We start from the raw sequence: 6,000 nt of genomic DNA on the forward strand, positions 1-6,000 counted from the left end.
TTTAGCATTATTCCAGGATTTCAGTGTGGCAAACCTGAAGTGCTGGGACAATACACCGATGCGTCAGTCGCACACTAAAGTACTCACGGAAATGAAAAAAAACTGTTTTTCTCAATTTAACAATCGACACAAAGTGTTACGTAGCTGTAGATACGAAATAACAAAACAACTCGAAAAGTACTAGTCTGGATTTGTTAGTTTGATCTCAGTGAACAATACAAAATGTACTTTACAGTAGGTAATTTGTCGGCACTTTCAACATTCTAAAATAAAACTAAGTCCAAATTGACATAGCAGAAACAGACTATAGGCATTATGCACCTGTTCTCACCTGTCGTCAAGGTGTCATAGGTCACCTTGATCTACTTACACCTGGTTATGCCCTGTTTCACAATAGTCTGTTTTATTCACATTTTTACACACTTTTAAAAAGGCATAAAAACATTTGATACGCTGTATTTGTGCCACGGCCCAATTAGTACTAATTTAGTTGTTTGAATATTTACATATTTTGTATATTAACTGCATTTATTTAAGATCTGAGATCGAAAAAACAGGTTTTTTTTCATTTCCGTGAGTACTTTAAGTAAAAATATCAATTCTGACCTTAAATGTTTGCTTTAATAACTGTTCCACTTGACACTAATCAGTAGTGCAAGCTAATAGTAAAAACATATTTTTAGCAATGCTCAGTCAAATTTAGAATTTTGCATATTGTGTTAACAAATCACTGATTAAGCTTTAGAAATCCTTCAGAAATACATATCATAGGATTGTATTTCTCCCACTTGTCTGATTAACTTTCAGAAAAGCTCTTTTGACAGTGCCTTTGAGGGCCCAAAAAATCCCTTTCGCCTAAAAAATGGCAACAAATGAAAAGGGGTAACATTTTACGAAAATGTTTATTTGAATTAAACCATAATATAAATTAAACATAATAGTAGTAATCCATGGCCAATTTTGGTGCATATTCACCTTAACTGACTTTTTGGAATAGAAAAATGACTTTGAAATGTGGCGAAAATGTCCAATTTTGGGGGAAAGTTTATAACTTATGACACATCTCAGCTTCCAGGCACCGTTTCTAGTACAGCACCAACTGTGCCTGTTAATATGGGAATGCAGAAGATAAAAGGCTGAAATATTTTTCTCTCACATTTGACTTAAGGGTTTCCAATTTCTGTCTCTTTACAGCAAATTCATCAGTGGCTCTTTTTAATTTTCTTTTCAAATTGTAATTTTCCATTTCTAGAGATATCATTAAGGAATTAAGATTAAGCTGCTGAAAGCGAACATAAAAAAACCCTTCCAACCCATTTAGCACACATTTGACGGTTTCTGGGGGCAAATTTGTGAATTTCAAATACTAACTCATGTTTAAAACTTAGTCGGAACTACACTCACATCAGCCTGTGCTTTCATGCTGTCAATAAGTTGCAACTGTTCAAGTAATGGGAACATATTCAAACTTCACTGCTTATTTTCTAAACTTTTTTTCTTTGGTTTTTCAATGCTACGTTTCTGGGACCCGTTCCACAAAGCGATCCTAGCGCTACGACTGTCGTAAGTCAGTTTTAAAGAATGGGAGTTACGACCGACTTAGCGCTAAGATCGCTTTGTGGAACGGGGCCCTGGATCTTGATCTCAGCAATGAAAGGGAACCAGACCCACTACTACTACTAGAACTGCTAAATTGAACAAGTGATGGAATGTTTCTCTTGAAGTTTTATCACTCACAAAGTTCACACTCAAAATGACCATAAAGCCACTGTGCAACCTTATTATTTTCTGACAAACATTGAGAATAAGTTGATGTAACAGATTCACAATCTCTCAATTTTCTGTAAGAATCAATTAAATTCTGGTGGTGATGTTCAGGATACACATTCAATGGACACTCAATTGTGGCCGAATGAGACTTTTTCAAGTTGCATGTTTTGAAGCAACTGTTTGACAGGTCTTTTCATTAATTAAAACATAAATTTAGTTATTTATTGTAACACATATATAACATCATAATTGTTCCTCATACCTACGTTGAAACTACATTCATTAATGATAATAAACATGTTTCAGTCACAAACACATGACATTGACAATGTGAAATGGTTCAGCCTGACAAAGTTATTTTAGTTTTTTTAAAACTTTAAACACATATTATAGTTTGTCAACGCAAAATTTACAGTTAAAAAATACCTCAATGTCATAAATATATTCTCCAATACAACATTCTTACATTTACTACTTCAAATTGCGACAATTGTTGCAAGATTGTTAAAAACAAATACTGTAGAGTTTGTGAAACACAAGCTCCTCACAGCGATATCCCGTTTGCAGAGCTCTCTATACCGAGAGTGTAACGAAGGTGTAACACGCTGGGAAGGAGCTTGGTGAAACATGTCCAAAGGGAAGTAACTGCATAGTAATGTAAAAACTGCATATTGCTAATAGAAATAGGGTGGGGTCTGATTTAATTTATTTTTTTTAGATATTGTCCCTTATGTATTACATCTAAAACACGCTGAAAATTATAAGAAATGATTGCAGAAGAGAATAAACCTATTTACAACTGCGTATTCGGCTGTGTTGATAGTTTTAAGAATAACTGTTGACTTCATCAATGTAACTCAACTTCGAAGAAAATTCTAAAAATAGCAGCTTATGAAATACGCACGCAATCTTTACCCTAGTTTGTGATGTATGCTGATTTTACTGCTTTCTGCGTTAATCAATGAGTTAAGAGATGGGATTTTGAACCGACCCTCCGAGGTGTGGTAAACTAGCTTTGAGAATTCGTGTGTTACCTCCTCTTGCCTTGAGCATTGCTACTGTCACTATTCAATTCAGAGCCGAAGACATCTTTTCAGACTCTTTGAATCCCACCTATTATTGTTATGTGTACGATAAAGCATGTTCGAGGTTTTTATGATATTTAAAACCATTATCTGCGGGATAAGTCATATCCTCATCAAAAGGATAATGGCTTTTAATATCATACAAAACCCAAGGGGAACTGTTTTATCTAAATATGAACTGAAAAAACCCAACTTAAACATACTTTCCATGAACCTAAGGAAACTGGCGTAAAATATCTATTGCTGGCGTACGGTTTTTGAAAAAGACAATAAAAAAAGCAGCCTGTGTAGCCTAATGTTACACTCACTGGGCCACTGATAAAAAGGTTGTGTGTTCAATCCCCGGGAATATGAAAAAAACATTTTTCACTTGATTTTACATTTCATTACATGTTACAATCTGAATGGAAGTTGTATTAATAAAATCCCCGGGATATTTTAACACATAATATAGCAAATAATCCTGGAGTTTCCTATAAAATTCCAGATATATTATATAAAATCCCGCTGACATTACAACAATGGGATGAAGTCCCTGGAGGTTTATAAGAGAACGCCTCATTCGGTTTGGCACTGTACAAATGGACTTACTATTGTTCTGACAGTGTCTGCAAGCTGCTGTGTGGACAGTAGGGGCTGACCCAATCCCACCCTATAATAAGTTACTGGTTACCCTTTTTCAGTGTGTGATAACCTGGCCTGTCAAGCTGATGATAATGTGTTATTTGTTGTTCAACATATTCAACCAACTATGTTTTATTACTTAGCTATATTGATAGAATCTTTGTGTTGTGTTGAATCAGGACGTAAACTTCTGCTGTGGGCACAAATGCATTTTACCTGACATCTATCCACCATAATGGCGTGCGACAGCATTACTATTTGAAAATGATGCTCTCAGAACAGAACAAATTACTCTGCTTGCTTTTGTTTGGTTTAATATGAATAAACAGAATTGGAAATTAGAGCAATTTGTAAACATAATTGGATGTCAACGTCCAAGCTTTACTTGAAAATAGAAGGTCCAGTATTGTGTGCTGTAATCTCATCATTGATGTACCTTGGGGCCATTTTCAACAAACAGTGTTTTTCCATTTACATTGGTAGCTAAAAATCACATTTACTTATGAAAGCATTTAATTCAAGGTGTAGGGGCAAGCCCCACAAATCAAGCTATTTTAGCAATGTGGCTGCAAATGGCATCTGGAAAATGTATAAATTGTTCCAAAGAGGGAGCTTGTGGAGATCACTTACCAAAATGGTGGAAGGTGTAGGGCTGCGATGGTTCAAAATTGTGTACACTAAAATCGTTATCGATTACTATTTAACGTTTTCGTTAAAATCGTGCATCGTTAGAAAGAATTGCGAAAATTAGCGACTTGTAGTGTAACCACTGAGCTATACATGTAGTGAGTTTTTGTCTACCGGGTAAACAATATACGTGACTATAACCAGGGGTCTGGGTAGTCCTGTGGTTCCCTGGGTCCTACTCAGGACCCACCCGACCCGAGTTACCCGTCCCAGCCCTAGTAAGATGCTACTTGCCCTGGCAGGTTTACCTTGTCATGTGTTTGTTTATTTCTATGCAAATTCCTCGACCTCATAGTCATGATATTAAAGAGCAGAGACCTATTATTTCCCAGACAGATGTTTGAATGGTTTTCACCACATTGTGTTTGCAGTACAGAACTCGGGGCCTGTTTCTTAAAGCAATCATTATAAGTAGCAAGTCTTAGCTTTGCGCCATGCATGTGAGCCAGTGCTGTTTGTACATAGGCAATATCAATCAATCCCTTTCTGTCATCAGATCTAGTCATGTCCTGCCTATGAGGCAGGAAGGTAGAAACAGCCACACAGTGGCATTTTGTATGTCATAGTTTCATAACCGGAATATCAAGTGATTCAAGTGATTCGGTTGTTAATGTTTGGGATGGCCTATGACCCAAGAGACCCAAATTCTACACATGGAATTATATCATTCAGTATTGATAGCATACTTCTACATAAAATTTGTGAAAGTGATACTTTGTTCTAAAACATTTCTGAAAGAACGAGACAATATGCAAGCAAATGCGACACAAATTGGTAAATTGTCTATGTCATTGTGACTGATAAATAGTGATTGTGTTATACAAACTCGCGACTGTTTTTGGTATGATGTTTAGTATTATGATGTATGAGGCTGGCTTGGGAAAATTCCGGCATGGGTTTTATACCACTAGAATGTAACCAGTTAAAATAGGAAGTGTACTTGAAGGCAGACCTTTGTCGGCAACACTTCATGATATATTGTCCACTCAGTTATGAAGATGATTATTATCTGTCAATGGTAGTAAGAATTTTTAAATTAAATTTTCTTGAAATTTATTTTAATTTTATATGCTGTTATTGATGTAGTTTCACATTTAAACAAATGTAGATGAAGCATCAAGGATTGTCATCTGAAGAAAGCCTTTTGTCCTTAGCCCCTGTCAGGGGCAGCCATCATAGAGCTGGAATATTGCTGAGTGCGACGTTACACAGCAACAACAAACCTGTGTCATAGTGGTATTAGTACAGTGAAATCTTGTTAATTGTTCCCAGTGAAACCACAGAGATTAAAAGAAACCTGGATTGTAATCAGATATGCCAACCATTTTGATGTCTACCAGAACTGTAACAATATTTTGGACCAAATTTCGCGATAATGGTTACGGTATGTAAAAATATATCAAGAATATTGTCACAATACAACCTTGCTAGTATTTGGACTAGTTATTGGCCTCGCTAAAGGCATTGTCACACATACAGCCATTATTGATAAGCCCTTGGTTTAACTTGTGAAGGGAAGGTTGACATTTGAGGTTGTATTTTGAGGAGTTTGGGTGATACAATGCAATACAAATGATGATTATTGTCATCAAAACCATAGTCAATCACACCGATAATTATTACTATAGATTTTTTAATTATTCATGTTAGCCCCCAATTAACCCAGATACACAATTGCCCCAATTTTATCTCTATTTTTTCCATTTATTCGTACATGTATGTAGTGAAGTACCTTTTTCATATATAGATGTCCCCGTCAGTTATTGTCCCCAGATTTGACTCATGGATTTTGACTTATTCTTTTAATGTAACATTATGGTACAGATGCTCGTAC

This window comes from Haliotis rufescens, unplaced genomic scaffold (genome assembly GCF_023055435.1).
Source record: "Haliotis rufescens isolate VD_foot unplaced genomic scaffold, xgHalRufe1.0.p SCAF_11, whole genome shotgun sequence".
Lineage (NCBI taxonomy): Eukaryota > Metazoa > Mollusca > Gastropoda > Lepetellida > Haliotidae > Haliotis > Haliotis rufescens.